Source organism: Nicotiana tabacum, chromosome 1, assembly GCF_000715075.1.
Source record: "Nicotiana tabacum cultivar K326 chromosome 1, ASM71507v2, whole genome shotgun sequence".
In the NCBI taxonomy this organism is placed as follows: Eukaryota; Viridiplantae; Streptophyta; class Magnoliopsida; order Solanales; family Solanaceae; genus Nicotiana; species Nicotiana tabacum.
Genome location: NC_134080.1, coordinates 121,993,922 through 122,011,566, shown reverse-complemented (window position 1 = coordinate 122,011,566; position 17,645 = coordinate 121,993,922). Strand labels below are relative to the sequence as shown.

Below are 17,645 nucleotides of genomic sequence, written 5' to 3'. Positions count from 1 at the left end.
ATGTTGAACAAATGTTTTAAATAACTTTCTTTTAAACTGAAGTTTTTAAGTTATGAAATGGTTGTAATTCCTGTTATAGCGAGGGGCTGTATACGAGCTATGCTTTGCCCGAGGGGCTAATTATGATTTTTATCACTTTTACTATATATACATTTCATTAAACATCTATGGAAAAAGTTAGAAAAATGTTTTCCAAAGGATTTTACTGAAGATGGAAGTTTAACGAAGTGATTTGATTTGTATCCTATTATTTTGAAACATGTGGTGCCATGATGTGGCACATATGATTTCTTACTGCTCAGACTTTATTTACTTTTATTACTTACTGGTTTGGAGTATTCAGGTTACTCCCTGCACATTGTGTGCAGATTCAGGTATTTCTGAGCTTGGTGGCAGTTTCATCGGAGAGAGCAAGGTAGTTGCCTGGCGATCGTGGCTCTGCTTTCTCCCTCTTTATTCTTCCTTATGTATAAATTGTGACTTTTCAAGATCATATTAGTCTTGATGCAGTTAGACAGTTGTACTAGATGCTTATGATTAGTGACACCCCGATGTCGGGCTTGTATGTTATTTCTACACTGTTCATTTAGACTTATATTATGAAACATATGTTTAATTAAAGGCTTAAAAATGACTCTTATTGATTAAAGGTTTAAAATGGGTGTTGTGTCAGCTGACCTTGTCTTCATGCGAGGTGTCATCACGACCATGTCTGAGTTTAGGGTCGTGACAGGATGCTGCTATATGGATACTGAAAGCTCTCTTAATTATACTACATTGTGTGTCCATGTTAATACTATTTGTGGGCTTATTTCATTGGCCACTTAATACGTAAATCTTTTTTAACCAGCAAACCACGTGTAGGCCACTTCATATATCTTTTCTAATACAAAGCAAAAAATTGGGGTCTTTCTTGGGATAGCAATTACTCTCACTTTGAATCAACTTCTTGCTCTTTTCTGTGATATTTTTGAAGAGTGTTTCTCCTCTTGTGAGTTTCTCAACCTATTTTTCTTTTTTTCTCTTTTAGTATTGATCTCTATGTTGTTTATGTTGATACTGGTAAAAACCCTCTTTTCTCCTTTACTCTTTCGATATCAGATCTCTTCTCTATGATAGTCTGTGATAGTGATTTGATTTATAAACTTTTAGGCTTGCATAGGTGATTTTTGTTTATGAAGTTAAGGCTTTGATCTCTGAAAATTAGGTTTTCACATTTTCTTTATTTATTTCACATTCTTTGTAGTTATTGGGTATTGTTTGTTTTCTGATCTTTGATCGGTACATATTAGATTTTTGGTTTTCCTGGGTAGTTTATTGTTGGATTTTCAAGCTCATATTTTGGTTTGATTTGCATGCTTAGAAGTTGATATCTAGGTGCATGATTTGAAATATTAGATGAATAGAAATTTATTTTCTTAAAATGAAATTTAACCTCAAAAGTAATTACTACTACAAGAACTCTACACGATTCTGATTCCTGAATGAAGCTCAAATCAACTTTTACTCATTTACAAGTGCCAAATTCCTGCTTGCAAAAGGGTATAGTATTAATTTTTCTTTTTCCTTGATCTTAAATGGTTATTTTTCCTTTTTCCTCTTCTCATTTCTTTTTGACTTTTCGTCTATATTGGATGCTTCTAACTAGGGAGGACGATTACGCTGGTTATAAAAGTTTTTGGCTGCCCCAATGTTCTATATCTGCAGGTAAAGCATACCTATTTTAAAAAGTTACTTCAAAGAAATCTTGCTTATGACCAGTAAAGTAATTTCCCTTCGGTGATAAGTAATTTTGCTATGATCGATTATTTGAGAAATTTTTGATTTTATTATTTAAAAGAGTTGAAATAGACTTTGTTCTTTTGATAGGTAAGAATGTTGTTGATGAAATGAAGAGGTGAGATTTGAGTATTGCTGAGAAAATAAAGTGAGGAGATGAAAATTGTGTTCTCGAAGCATTATATGATATGCTTCAGAAAGAGGTTATAGTTCTATGCAAAGAATGCCATAAGGAAAATCATAGCCTCAAAGATGAATCAATTGAGGTCCATGCTTTGTTTCTTTGAACCCAACTATAATTCTTTTACATCAAAAAAGTGTGATATGAACGCTGCTGAGAAAATAAAGTTGGAATGAGGTTTATGTTTCCTCATCGTTGTATGATATGATTTAGAAAGAGGTTGTAACTCTATGCAAAGCTTGCACTGAGGAGAATCATTGCCTCAAACACAAAGGTGATGTGTTGAGGTCCAATCATTGTTTCTCCGAACCCCACTAATAGCGTGCACACAACTCTTCCGTTGTTTTCTCTCTCACACTCAACTTATCTTCATGTGAATGTAGATGTTGGCAAAGAAGGTGGAATATTGAAAAAGGCAATGGAAATTGAGGTAAAATAATGCATCGCAGTAAGAAAATATTCTGCAATCCTGAAAGTCAAGGAGCACGATAAAAGACTGTAAAGCGACGTAAATCTGTCAAGGTACCCATGAATTGTCATACGCCTTCACTAAGGCGAAGCTTTTGAACCTCTACGCGCATTCAAATTTCTAGATATACAATGCTTAATAAGGACTACATTAGATGACTTATTACTTTTAGTATAATTTGCATGCATAGAGGAAAGTAAAAGCTTTGAAGCTTTAAATACTGGAGAAAAAATGTTGAATACATTTTCAACTTATAGATTGGCTTAATTTGATGTCACTGTTCAGATTTTAAATGGATCTTCTTCTGGAATGTTGAAACTTGAAAGACAACTTAAAACTTCATCTCTGTAGGTCATATATATTCATTGATGAGTTGCAACTCTAGAGAAAGAAAAGAAATCATGTGCTTAGTATAAGATTACATGATTAAAAACTGAATTGGGTTTTGAGTTGTACCTCACAAATATCAAAATGGGTATAGAAATAACTAGGTTTGTTTACCGCGAAAATGGTAATAACAATTAAATTTGTTGATGGGACTCTAAAAATACGTGATCTATTTTTATGCTAGTTGTTACAGCAGTTGATGCTAGATATATGAAGATAAAAAATAAAATGCGAACTAGAATAGAGCTGTGATCGAACTGAGGGGCTTGCTGTCTGGGCCTCGGACTAACCAATAAGGGGCCTCGAGGTCGATGTCTGGGCTCGAACTCGAGCTATCGGGGATAATTAGGAAGGGGCTAACCGTTAGGATATAATTAAAGAAGGCTCTTTATGGCCAATATCAAGCAATAAATGAAGAACAAGTTTGAAAGCAATAAATGAAAGAGGCATTCAAGAGCGAGTAAGTTAGAGAGAAAAGAGAGAGAGTTGTTATTGATCTTGTGTAGAAAATTTGGAACAACAGAGTTTAGAAAGTGCTAAGGATCCCCTTTATATAGAAGAGGATATTCAAACATGGTAGAAGAGTGCAATAAATACAATGGTATGGAGATGAGATGGCCAGACGCGATTCCAGGCTCTGCCAGTGTTATTTGTTTATCTTGGGAACTCCCCTCTCCCGTACTATAGCCGTTAACATGCAATTCCCCCCAGGGCCGGTACCCGACGACTCCCGATGGTGGGTCTCGACCTTAGCTTCAAGCCTCGAGAAGCATGCCCGTGAGGCGACCTAATGACGGGGAAATTGGGCCCCAGTTTTACTGCATACAGATAGTCTTCGCGTTTCATAGAGTGAAAACGGTAAGAAACGACCTTGAATTTCTTCCTCCTTCGATGTTCTAGCAATCGGCGATGGCTACGAGGTGGCAAGATGCAACATGCATGCTGCTCCTGTAGGTTTCCGCATTGACTATGGCAGTTGGCTGCCTCTTGGCCTCCTTCAATACGCACACAGTGCTTTTATAAATACTTCCCTTCTCCCTTTCTATAACCCATTGCGTACTCAAACCCCTGATAAGGTTCGTTCTTCCTTTGCTCTCATTCTCTCTTAGGAACACAACTCTTTTTCTTCCTTCAGAATCTTCTAAGGATGGCGAAAACATCCACCTTTGCTTCTCAGGAGGTTGCGGGCTCATCCTCTTCATTTCTCTCTCAAGGCAAATTGGCTATACCTCCTCGTGCTGAGGAATGTGTCCCAAGATCTTTTGCGATGACCTCCGATTTCAAGGTCGAGAGACCTTCCTCGAAGCCAGAGCGTCGTGAGCCCGTGACTCGGTATATCAGCTCGGTAACAGATGTGGGGAAAGTGAGGGCTGATTGCCGCTAGGGGGATACTCTACTTGTGGAGATTCTTGCTCAGGAGGAAGATATTACGGCTCACAAAGTTGGCTTTCTGAGTGTATACACCTATACATTCACCTTGGGGCCGGTGGGGCCATCCTCGCCCCTGATCGACCACATGATTCTCAACTTCTATCGACGTTATCAGGTAACTCTAGGCCAAATTCATCCTTCGTTCTAGAGCGTTGTTTATATGATCAGGCCTTACTCAAACATGATATAGGAGATGCCCTTCACCCTCAACCACCTAATCCGGATGTATAGTCCCCATCTCCTCCAAGGGGGCTTAATCAAGCTTTGCCGTCGAGCCCTGAGGTCCCTCTTTGCCTGCGCCGAGGAGCTCGGGAACGAAGTATGGATTAGCCGATTCGTCCGAATGAGGACTTCTGACCTGATTCTGGCGGAAACGATGTCGTTCCCTGAGAAGGGGAACACTGGGCGTAAGTAAACGTGTTGTCGGGTCTCTCTTCGCTCCTTTTTGGTGATATTTCTTCAAGCATCTAACTCTATTTTTCTTGATTTTTTAGCCATAGCAACATACCCTGGTGCGGTTTCGGACCTCTAGGGCTAGGTCGGCTGCTTATACTCAATTTGCCCATATGCTGAACGATTGTGGCGAGATTTATCCCGATCTCGGTGGGAAGCCAAAGATCATGGTAAGCCTCGAACCTTGTTGCATCCGCGTACTTCGACGCAAATCACTATTAGTAGCATTCTTCATTCTTTGTGTTTATTTTCTGCATTTTTATAGGTCTGAAGGAAGTCCTTTTGATGAAGGAGGCATCACCCATTGAAGGGGACACCCTAGTGTCTGGCGAGAAGAAGAGAAGGTAGGGGAGTTTACCGGTCGGGCCTCCAGAGTTCAAGAGGGCTAAGGCAGAAGAACCCAAGGTTGATCTGGCAGCTCTGGCCTCAGAGACGGTGGGAGCGTATAGATTCGGCCGATCTTCGGGCCGTGGGGATAGAGGCTTCTGAACCGGATCCTGATGACATTGTGGGCTATCTTTGTGGTGGGGAGGCAATAGATGGAGTACCGAGCACTACCCCTGAGTCGGTTGGTGGCCAAAATTCTCCCCGAGTTGAGGCGTAGTTGGTGGGCAATTCGAAGGGGCCCGACTCTGGGGTCCAGGGTGAACAAGGGACGGAGGCTTTGACTGGCCCTGTTAGCCCTGTGATCATTGTTGATTCCCCTTAGGGAGTGACCATACTGCCGCATGGAGTGCAAGATGCCCCGTGTGAAGAGCCTTCTGGAGTAGGTGCACTAGTCGAAGGTAGAGATGCACTTGAGAGGTCACCGACAGTTCTCGAGGGAGGTCCCGAGGTTGATGCTTCATTCATTTTCGGCGATATGGGAAGACTTTGCGAGCGGGTAATTTTTGCTAACCTCGTCCGCCGCTTTGGGCTGCTCCAATCTTTATTTTTCTAACTTGCCCCTTTTTGTGGCTTCAGGCTAAAGTGTTTTACAGCCAGGCTTTCACCCAGTACCAGGATGCGGTGAACCATCATGAGCATGAGAAAACCTATCTTACCGAGCAGGTTAGTCATCCCCCATTTACTATTATCTGAATCTTTGTGAGATTCTATTGCTTTTAACATGTCGGATCCGATTTGTGCAGTTTGAGAAAGAAAACACCCTGCTGTGGGGGGAGCTTTGGGCCAGAGATGCTGAAATTTCCGAGCTCAGTCGGTGCACAAACGAAATAACTTTCGAGAGGGACACCCTCCAAGGGAAGGTAACCTTAGTCGAGCGTCAGCTACGAGATGCGAAGGAGGATAGTGACAAATACAGAGGTCTCCATTCTGAACTGGTGGCTGCACTATCTCGAATTAAAGCCGAAACCGAGGCACTCGTATCCTCACACGGGAAGGAAGCTATTGTCGCAAATGCTTGCGTTGAGAGGGCGTCTGAGGGGGCTAGCCCGAATTTACCTCGAGCTGTGGATCGTGCCTGGGTGGTTTCCCAAAAGCAGTTCGTTGGAGGTGGGTGGTGCTAAAAATGAGGGCAGATCCCCGGAGAGAGAAGATGTCGTTGAGAAGGGGCCGTCGGGGGACTCGTAGGTCTCAGGGTGCAACCCTTGGGGAGCCATTGAGAATGTGGGCTTGGCAATAAATTAGGATCCTGTTGATTTTCTTGTTGGTATATATAGTGCTTTCATACTGGCATATGTATAAAGTAAGCCCTGTGGCTTTGTTCCTCCTACTCCCCTTTTTTGTCCAGAATTCTGCCGGGTGCTCCTGCTTTTAGAGTTGGCAAGAATCTTTAGATTCGTGATACGGCCCTGGGGCTCGTCAGGCAGGCCCGAGGGCTCTTGCGCATTCGGTCGATACGGCCTTTAGTGTAAGCTGGCGTTAGAGCTCTTATGCTTTTGCTCAACTGTTTTGGGTTTAGTCTCCAAGTCGGGCTTCGACTCGAGCCCATTCGACCCTCAAGTTCTGTATTTTTGTGGGCTAGCGACAACGACTGTCACGCCTTGGGTCGAAGCGACCTTTTATGTATATGGCCTTGAGGCTCACGAAGCTGGTGACGATGGCTCTTACGCTATGCCCTTAGGCATGTATAGTTAACTATTTTGGATTCAGTCTCCGAATCGGGTTATGACTCGAGCTCATTTTGACCCTCAAGCTTTCAAATTTTTAAGCTGGCAATAGTGGCTTTTACGCTTTTGGTCGATGTAACCTTTTAATGTGTATGGCCTTGAGGCTCGTTAGGTTGGCGACAATGGCTTTTACGCTTTGCCCATAGGCATATGTAGGCTTTGTTTTCCTCTCGTTAAGGACTTTTTGAAATGATTTTGCCTGACCTATCATCGGTTTGGGATGAACCTCGATTTCAAGTCATTTGCGACGATAGCTCAAGCACCTCGGAAGGTTTAGCTCGTAGGTTGAGTAGCTCGAAGCCTTGTGATTCGGAGCTGACATGGTCGAAGCTCTTTTTCCTGTCAAGGGTAGCCTGTTTACCTGGTTCTTTTCGAAAAAGATTCGAAGTAATGGCCTGTGAATTTATAGGGACAGTTGGGCGTCCCCGAGTCGCGTTAATTTGGATGGTGCAGCCGTATTGACCGTAGTCATTTGTGTTTGGCCAGATCCATTTTTGATCTAGAGTGTGGTAGTTTAGGCGTCTATATCGAGGGTATGCCCTTTCGGGAGTCTTACAAATGCAATATATAGCCTAAACATCGAGATTGAGTTTATGCCTGTAGTAGGGTCTTACAAAAGTTTCATGCCTTTTCATGTCTTACAGTATTTTCATGGTTGTTGAGGTCTTACAGTATTTTCATGCCTGTTGAGGTCTTACAGGTGTAGTTGTTGATACTCGGTGCGAGTTTTTATTTGAGACCGAGTCTGCCTGCTTGGGGTTTTACGGCCCCGGGTTTTTTAACGGATGGCGATCAGTGACAGTATCCGAGTCATCGAGTTTGCTTAGTCTCGGAGGCCGTTATTCATTAGCTCAGAGTTTCCTCATTGAGGGCTTATGATTATGGAGATCTGACCCTGAGGCCATGCGGGTGACGAGTTAATGACGCTAATCTCCGAGTATTTCAGAGCATTCTCGGCGGAGGAATCCTTGCTGTGAAAGTGCTGAATTTTCTTTGGTGTATAAGATGCTTTGGCGAAAGATATTCTTTGATTGTTTGGCATAAGTACATGCTGTTTTGTTGCGGTGAGCATGACTTGTGCGAACAGGGCTCTTTTGACCGTTTGGCCCAGTACATTGTTTCCCATTGGAACTTAGTTAGTCATTCCCTGGTTCCTCTGAGTGGATGACCTCTCAATGGGGGTGCCCTCCAGTGTTCGGGGTTGATTGCAAAAGAAGCATTGTAAGCTTGTTGGATCCTCCTTAGGTAGTGCGTGGACGTTGCCTCGAAAAAACTTTGCCAGTGGAACCCTCTTTTAGACAAAAGCTCGGTCGAAGGAAAAGAGTGCACCGTTTGCTCGAGGATTTTTGAGGAATTTTCCGATCGGGTGCCCTAGCAGTAATACCGTTTTAGCATCGATATATTCTAGTTGCTCGGATGCTGTTCGCCCTCCAAGGTGCCAAGCTTGTAGGATTCCTTGCCGACTATTCCGAGGACACGGTATGGTCCTTCCCAGTTCTAGCCCAACTTCCCTTCATTAGGGTTTCGGGTGTTGAGAGTAACCTTCCTTTGGACTAAGTCCTTGATCTCAAAATACCGGAGATTTGTTCTCTTGTTATAGTATCTTTCAATTTTCTACTTCTGGGCGGCTATTCGGATTAGCGAGGCTTCTTGATTTTCATCGAGTAGTTCGAGGGCCGTTGTCATGGCCTCATTGTTTGAGCCCTCATTAGTGTGCTGAAATCTAACGCTCGGCTCCCCGACTTCAACTAGTATCAAAGCCTCGGCGCCGTATACCAGAGAGAAAGGTGTTTGATCGGTGCTTGATTTTGAAGTAGTTCGATATGCCCATAGCACCCCGGGCAGCGTTTCTATCCATTTTCCCTTGGTACTCTCAAGTTTCTTCTTTAAGTTCTGAATGATGGTTTTATTCATGGATTCGGCCTGGCCGTTTGCACATGGATGGTAATGCGTCGATAGGATTCTCTTGATTTTGTTATCTTCAAGGAACTGTGTTACCTTGCCCCCGATGAACTGCCTCCCGTTGTCGCACATTACGTCGGATGGGATTCCGAAGCGGCATATGATGTGATCCCATATGAAATTGATGACTTTCTTTTCTCTCTTTTTTCGAAGGTCTGTGCTTCCACCCATTTTGAAAAGTAGTCCGTCATAAATAAAATGAATTTAGCCTTACACGGTGCTGTCGGCAAAGGGCTGACGATGTCCATCCCCCATTTCATGAATGGCCATGGTGATAGAATGGAATGTAGTTGCTCGTCGGGTTTGTGAATCATGAGAGAGAATCTCTGGCATTTGTCGCACTTTCGGACGAATTATCTGGTGTCTTTTTCCATGTTGTCCCAATAGTAGCCTGCTCTAATCACCTTCCGAACCAAGGAGTCGACACCAGAATGATTTCCGTAGGTACCATCGTGGATCTATCGGAGTACATAATCTATGTCACCTGGCCCTAAGCATATGGCCAGGGGGAAATCGAAAGTTCTCCTGTACAGAGTCTCATTTTCGTCGAGTGAGAACCAGGCTGCTTTGGTTCGTAGGGCCCTCGTTTCTTTTGGATCTGCGGGCAACTTCCCGTCTTTTAAATAATCAATATACTTATTTCTCCAGTCCCATGTTAGACTGGTGGAATTTATCTCTGCGTGACCTTCCTCGACTATTGATTTAAACAATTGGACAACAACTCTGGGAAGTAGGTCCTCTTCTTCAGCAGAAGATCCTAGATTTGCCAGGGCATCGACCTCGCTATTTTGCTCTCGAGGTACATGGACTAAGGTCCATTCTTTGAACCACCGTAATGCGATTTGGATTTTGTCCAAGTATCTCTGCATCCTGTCCTCTCGAGCTTCGTAGATCCCATTCACATGGCTTACTACGAGGAGCGAATCGCATTTTGCCTCGACGGTCTCGGCTCCCAAGCTTTTGGCCAATTATAAACCTGCAATGATACCCTCTTACTCGGCTTTATTGTTAGTCAATTTTGTGGTTTTTATGGATTGTCTAATTACGCCGCCAACTGGTGGCTTTAGGACTATACCGAGCCCGGATCCTCTTATGTTTGTGGCGCCGTCTCTGAATAGGGTCCATACCCCGGAGGACATGCCTGATTTTAACAAAAGTTCCCTTTCTACCTCGGGTACAAGGGATGGCGAGAAATCGGCCATGAAGTTCGCCAAAATTTGGGACTTGATGGTCGTTCGAGGTTGATACTCGATATCATACCCTCCAAGTTCGATGGCCCATTTGGCCAATCGGCCCGATAGCTCGGGTTTATGCATTATGCTCCAGAGAGGTGTGTCGACAGAATGTAGATACGGTGACATTGAGAATAGGCTTCAGCTTACGCGAGGCGCTTATCAGCGCAAGAGCCAATTTTTCTAGATGGGTATATCGGGTTTCGGCGTCCCCCAGGGTTTGGCTTACATAATAAATAGGAAATTGTGTACCTTGCTCCTCTCAAACCAGTACACCGCTTACCGCTATTTCAGACACGGCCGGGTACAGGTATAGTGTTTCATCCTCCTTTGGCGTGTGCAGCAAAGGTAGGCTAGTTAGGTATCATTTTAGCTCTTCTAGGGCGTGTTGGCATTCTGAAGTCCATTCGAAGTTGCTCTTTCTTTTGAGTAAATAGAAGAAATGATGGCTTTTTTTTGATGACCTTGATATGAATCTGCTCAGGGCTGCTATCCACCCTGTTAGCCGTTGGACGGTTTTTATATTGTTCACCACAATGATTTCTTCGATAGCCTTTATTTTGTCGGGATTGATCTCGATTCCCCTGTTTGAAACCATGAAGCCCAGGAATTTTCCCGAACCCACTCCGAAGGCGCACTTCTCGGAGTTGAGCTTCAATTGTAACTTCTGAGGATATCAAAATTTTCCTGCAAATGGCTCAAATGGCCATCTACGCGCAGGGACTTAACTAGTATATCATCAATATATACGTCCATTGATTTACCTACTTGATGCTCGAACATTTTATTAACTAGGCGCTGGTACGTTGCCCCTGCGTTTTTTAGCACGAAGGACATTACGTTGTAGCAGTAGGCACAATACTTCGTGATAACGAAGTTTTTTCCCTGGCCTCGGGGTTCATCTGGATTTGATTATACCCTGAGTAGGCATCAAGAAAGGTGAGGGTCCCATGGTCGGCCATATCATCAATCAGACGATTGATATTAGCCAATGGGAAGGAATCTTTGGGGCACGCCTTATTCAAATCTTTATAATCTATGCACATTCTTAGCTTGTTTCCCTTTTAGGCACTACTACTACGTTGGATAGCCATTCGGGGTACTTTATCTCTCTAATGGATCCGATTTTAAGAAGTTTCGTTACCTCTTCTTTGAGGAAGGCATGTTTTACCTCGGATTGTGGTCTTCTCTTCTACTTTACGGGTTTAAATTTGGGATCGACGCTTAGCCTGTGGGAGGTTTTTTATGGTGGAATTCCTATCATATCTAAGTGGGACCAAGCGAAACAGTCGATATTGTTACTAAGAAATTGAATGAACCTTGTCCTGTGTTCGAGGGTCAACCCCGTTCCCAGGTATACCTTACGATCTGGGAGGTGCTCGATTAAAATGGTTTGCCCCAGCTCTTCGACTGTCGATTTAGTCGCGTTCGATTCTTCAGGGGCGACGAAGGTTCGAGGAGCGAAGAAATCTTCCTCGTCGTCCTCGGGGGCCTGTGTGTTCCTAACCTCGTCCGAGATCTAGCACGTGGGGATCGACGCCTTATATTGGACTGCGAACATTTCTTTCACTATCCGTTGTTCTCCATGTTTGGTCGTGATGCCATCCTTTGTGGGAAATTTATCACCTGGTGTAAGGTTGACTGTACTGCCCTCATGTTGTGTATCCAAGGCTTACCGAGTAATGCATTGTACCTCATGTCATCGTCGATGACTTGAAACTCGGTGTTCTGAATCATGCTGGACGTGTCGATCGAGAGAGTTATATCTCCTTTCATTACTCCGCCGGTCATGTTGAAGCCATGGAGGACTCGAGGGATGGGGGCGACTCGATTGAGCAGCCCCAGTTGTTCTACTACCTCTGATCTAATTATGTTGGCCGAACTGCCTAGATCCACGAGCACGCACTTTATCCTGGTATTGGTTAAAAGAAACGAGATCACCAGTGCGTCGTTGTGCAATTCTATCATGGCCTCGAGGTCCTCCTCGCTGAATGCGAGGGTGTCTTCGGGCACGCGATTTCGGGTCGGTCCCTCTTCCGTGGTCGACGTTCTCCTCCGATTGAACATGGGTCCTTGGGGAACATCGGTTCCTCCAATAATCATGTGGACGTCATGTCGAAGAGCCTCTCCCCTTCCGCCCGGGTTGAGTTTAGTGGTGTACGGACATCTAGAGTAGTCATGTCCTTCTCTTTGCTGTTTTCGAGGTTCTTGTTCCCCATTCTGTTCACCGAGCCAGATATTTTATCCTGAAATCGAAGATCTTGGACAAGAAAAAGTGTGAAAGATAACTTTCGTTGTGTAGCGAAACCAGCAAGAAAATAATCACTATTATTTTTAGCCCCACGGTGGGCGCCAAACTGTTTATCGTGAAAATGGTAATAACAATTAAATTTGCTGATGGGACTCTAAAAATACGTGATCTATTTTTATGCTCGTTGTTAAAGCAGTTGATGCTAGATATATGAAGATAAAAGATAAAGCGCGAACTAGAATAGAGCTGTGATCGAACCGAGGGGCTTGCTGTCCGGGCCTTGGACCAACTGATAAGGGGTCTCGAGGTCGATGCTTGGGCTCGGACTCGAGCTATCGGGGATAATCAGGAAGGGGCTAACAGTTAGGATATAATTAAAGGAGGCTCTTTATGGCCAATATCAAGCATTAAATGAAGAACAAGTATGAAGGCAATAAATAAAAGAGGTAGTCTCGAGCGAGTAAGTTAGAGAGAAAAGAGAGAGAGTTGTTATTGATCTTGTGTAGAACAGTTGGAATAACAGAGTTTACAAAGTGCCAAAGATCCCTCTTATATAGGAGGGGATATCCAAACATGGTACAAGAGTGCATTAATTACAAAGGTATGGAGATGGGACGGCCAGACGCGATACCAGGCTCCGCTAGTGCCATCGTTCATCTTGGGAACTCCCCTCTCCCGTACTATAGCCGTTAACACGCAATGCCCCCCAAGGCCGGTACCCGACGACTCCCGAGGGTGGGTCTTGACCTTGGCTTCGAGCCTCGAGAAGCATGCCCGCGAGGCGACCTAATGACGGAGAAATTGGGCCCCCGGTTTTACCACATACAAGGTTGATGTTTTGAGAAATGTTACTCTCCTAAAGACAATGTGTTTGTCTTAGTTTAAAGTGTCGACTTTTAGTTCAAAATTTTGGAGGTTAATTTGATAAGTGTGCTATTTTGACCTTTTTGTAAAGAGATTTTTTTTAGTTCATTAAAGTATTTATGAGCTAGAATTTTGAAGAAAAAAGAGGTGAAAAGAAAAAGGAACAGAAATTATTGTAAATTTATATTAAGAGATAGGAGTAAAATATATCCATTATATCACCACTTACCACAGAAAAGGCTAAAGAAAATAATAACAATTGGCGAAGTTATATGATGGTGCTTTCTTGTGTTGCTTTTAACAAATATCTAAGGTGACCAAAGTCATTGTTTAGAATTTTGGCAGAGGAATGGGTCATCAACAATACTAACAATTGTATAATGGTTTAAATTGATACAATACTGCTATTGTCCTCTCTAATTCTTTTTCATTTTGTTATCGATAATCTTATGTGTGTAATCTGTAAAAAAATTCAACAATTCTTCGCGGATTAAACCAAGGCAAGCTGTGTTAATGCTCAATTGTTTTTTAAAATTAAGTGTTTAAAATTTTGGATACCCCAACGTTCATAGTTATGTGCTGTAGCATGAATTGAAAAGCTCATTTTGGAGAAATTTGGTCACAAAGTCACTCCCCTCATGGTTTGTCTCGATTACCAATATGATCACATGCATACCTCTTTCCCCCGCTTCTCCATTAAAATCTGTTTCGTCCAGAATTCCTGAACGGCTCACCTAGAATAACTGTAGCCAATTTGTAGTTGCGCTTACCAATGCTCTAGTATCAGTATTCCTTGATTAATCAAAGCTATCATGCATTATTTAATTAAGTACCCCTTGCTTTTTATATAGATAGTTGTAAGTTAAAATTTCATACGTTGGGTGGATACTAATGTACCCCGCTATTGTTGACTGGAAAACTAAATGTATTTTTGTGAACTTTGATTAGGTTATCATTTCAGATGTTAAATCAACTAAAAGCGAAGAAGTAAGTATATTGATAAAATCTCCATTGTTGATAAACTATTGTGCAACCTATTGTCTTATTATCTCTTTCGTGGAAGCTGGTGTTATATTTTCCTTTGTATAGCATTTGGCAATAATTCCCAGCTATTTGGTTGAATAAGGACATGGACATCATGAAACCTGACAAGGAATGTTTGCCATATATTATGTTGCCTTTTCCAGTCACCTTACCATTAACCATCCATAAATTTATTAGGAAGCGATCAATACTTATTCAGTCTATGTTCGTCGTTCTACTTTATTATTCACTAATATCTACTTTTGTACTGTACTCAATTTCATTTTTTTTCTTCATCGGTGTTTACCTACTTTTTTCAGGTGCCCCAAAATCTCTTTATGTTGTGCTTTTTGGAATGCAAAAGATTGGCTACTAAGGTGGGGAAGATCCAGTTCCTAGAAAATGATAATTTAGGATATGCATGTGTTGTACTGAAAATATGGATAATATATGTATTTTTTAGAGGTATGATGTATGTAATAATTAAATATGGATGGTTTCACTAGATAATGCACTTATGTTATATAAACGAATGCTATTAAGCACATATAGTAGAACTCTTATGCTAAATCTCAATTCTTGGAAGTAATATAGCTTAGGAAGTACTGAATGATCTACATATGGTTCCTTCGACCTTTTTGTGGTCTTCATTGTTGCGATTGATTTTCCATATCTTGGTTTTTGAGGAACTTGAAGGTGATTAGCTGAAGAAGAATTCATGTTGAGTTAGATGCTATAGCTCAAAGATAAAAACAAAGTTATAATTAAGACTAAACAGTGTAATGCCCAATATTTTTATCATACCATATTGATTTATATTCAACTTCTGTATTGCAATTACTTGATGTCATTCCCATGTTGGGCCCGTGGTTGCTTCGGTTTCTAGTATTGATAAAATTTGCTACTCATATGTATACTTTCTCGAATAGTTGTGTTGGAATCTCTGTTTGTCAACTACCTGCTTTCATGGACTAACAATCAATAAATGAAGACATACACATAAAGAGGGTAGAGAATTACATGCAAAGATCAGGGTTCAAATTTCAGCATATGTATTTTTTAATAACCTTATTGAAATTAATTGGAAAATTTAATCAAATAGAAGATATCATCAAATATAGTTGGCTAAATCGTAGTACTTGTTAATGGAGTTTGAGCAACTTTTATGGCAAAGTTTTCTAATGTCTGCCGCTAAATTTTTGTGACACTAACGTTTTCTTTTTGCTAAATTTCACAGTATTGTTTATCGCGATCGTGGAGCTTTTTGGCGCGATCGCAAAGGAAAAAATATGCTGGACATTTTTGGAATTGCGACTGCGAGGATAGTGACCGCGATCGCGAAGAAGTACGACTGGAAGGGCTTTAAACCATTCAATTTCGCGATTTTGAGTTTATTTTTCTCACTTTTTGAATTCTTGAAACTTAAGTAAGCGATTTTGGAGGAGATAAACATCCAAATCATGAGGGTAAGTAATTTTATATATGTTTTGATTATATATTTTATTTTTGATTATTACATCTAGATCAAGGATTTGAATAAATTGAGGGTTTTTTACTTGAACTTAAGAGAATGAATTTTGGGTTTTGAACATGAAATTGAGGTTGGATTTGAAAATCATATATGTGTGTATATATATATGTAACGATTCGGTCGGTCGTTTCGTGAGTTATAGCCTTGTTTTCCCTATTTGTGCTTCTTTTGTTCTTTACAACTACATTATATTGTATTAGGTTGGTTGGTTTGGGTATGGAGTGGTTCCAGAGAGAAATTGAGACACTCTTTTTATTAGAAGCTTAAGTTGGAAGAGTTAACTGGATGTTGACTTATGTATAAGCAATCTTGAATTTGGATGTTTATAGCTTTGTTAGCTCCGTTAGGTGATTTTGGACTTAGGAGCGCATCCGGAATGTGATTTAGAGGTTCGTAGTAGAATTAGGCTTGAATTGGCGAAAGTTGAAATTTTGGCGATTTTGATAGGTAGTGAAACTTTTGGTATCTAGGTCAGAATAGAATTCTGAAAGTTGGAATAGGTTCGTGGTGTTATTGTTGACTTGTGTGCAAAATTTGAGGTCATTCGGACGTGGTTTGGTAGGTTTCGGCATCATTTACGGAATTCAGAAGTTTAGAAGTTCTTAGGCTTGAATTTGAGTGTTATTTGATGTTTTGATGTTGTTTTGAGTTATTCGAAGGTTCGACTAAGTTCATATGATGTTATGGGATGTGTTGGTATTTTTGATTGAGGTCCCGAGGTCCTCGGGTTGATTTCGTGTGATTAACGGAACAAGTTTGGAAATTGAAAGATTGCTGAAAGTGAAATCAGCTGTTATATTGCTCCTCACAGGTGCGAGCCCGCAGAAGCGAGCAAGGGACCGCAGATGTGAGATTGGAGGAACTGGGCAGAAGGCACATGTGCGTGTTTGGACCGCAGGTGCAATGGGATTCCGCACTTGCGATGACCGTATATGCGATAAACTGATCGCAGAAGCGAAGACTGGATTTTAAGTGGATTTTCGTAGAAGCGGAGCTTGGTACAGATATGCTGACCCTCATATGCGCAATTTGTACAGCAGGTGTGATTTTGCCGGGCAAAAAGCATAAATAGAGGACTTCGGGAATTCTTCTCATTTTCACATTTTTGAACATGAGATTTGGAGATTTTGAAGAGATTTTTGAAGAGAATTTGAGGTTTACCCTGAGGTAAGTTTCTTGAGCCTAACTATCCTTAGCAATGGGGTTTTCCGATTAATTTCTCACTTGATTAGTGAGGGTTTGAAGTGAAAATTGGGGGTTACAACTTGGGAATTTTGGAGAGTGAATTATGGGGTTTTTGAGGGACAAATGATGTCGGATTTTGATGAATTTAGTATGGTTAGAATCGTGAGTGAATGAGCTTTTGGGTTTTGTGACTTTTGTTGGATTTAGAGAGGTAGGCCTGGGGGGGGGAGGGGGGAAGAGTCGAGTTTGAGCCAATTTCGGATTTTGATTCTAATTTAGTAGTTTTTCTTGTGGAATTGATTCCTTTAGCATATATTAATGGTATTGTACTGCTTGTGGCTAGATTCGGGATGTTTGGAGGCTGATTTGAGAGGCAAAGGCATCACGAAGTAGGATTTTGCTCGGATTGAGGTAAGTAGGAGTTATAAATCTGGTCCGGAGGGTATGAAACCCCAGATTTTGTGTCGTATGACTATTTTGGAGATGATGCACATGCTAGGTGACATAGGTATGGGCGTGCACTGAAGGGATTGTAACTTTGTCTATCCCGTGAGACTGTGGAATTGAATAGCTTATTGTTTATTACATGTTCCCTTTTTTCATGGAAATTGACTGCACTTCATCTTAGAAATCATGCTTAGGCCTTATGTTATCACTGTTGAGACCTGTGAGGTCGTGTATTTGCTGAATTAGCTTCTAATTGCTGTCTTGTACTCAGTCATAGCTTCTTTTGCTTATTATGCCTCTGGCTCTTACTATGCATTATTGATACATGACATTATCTTT

At 41.7% G+C, this 17,645-nt stretch overlaps 1 long non-coding RNA gene across 3 annotated transcripts; it reads left to right on the top strand.

Annotated features, from left to right (window-relative positions):
* Positions 1-851: 851 nt before the first annotated feature.
* On the top strand, positions 852-14,758 carry LOC107769159 (uncharacterized). Of its 3 annotated transcripts, XR_001644342.2 has the most exons (6): positions 852-991; positions 1,649-1,707; positions 1,870-2,234; positions 2,344-2,482; positions 14,069-14,107; positions 14,464-14,758. It is a non-coding gene; the product is annotated as an uncharacterized LOC107769159 (long non-coding RNA). The 3 variants fall into 3 exon arrangements; XR_001644343.2 differs by lacking the exon at positions 14,069-14,107 and having other exon boundaries at positions 1,870-2,045; XR_001644341.2 differs by lacking the exon at positions 14,069-14,107.
* Positions 14,759-17,645: the final 2,887 nt, after the last annotated feature.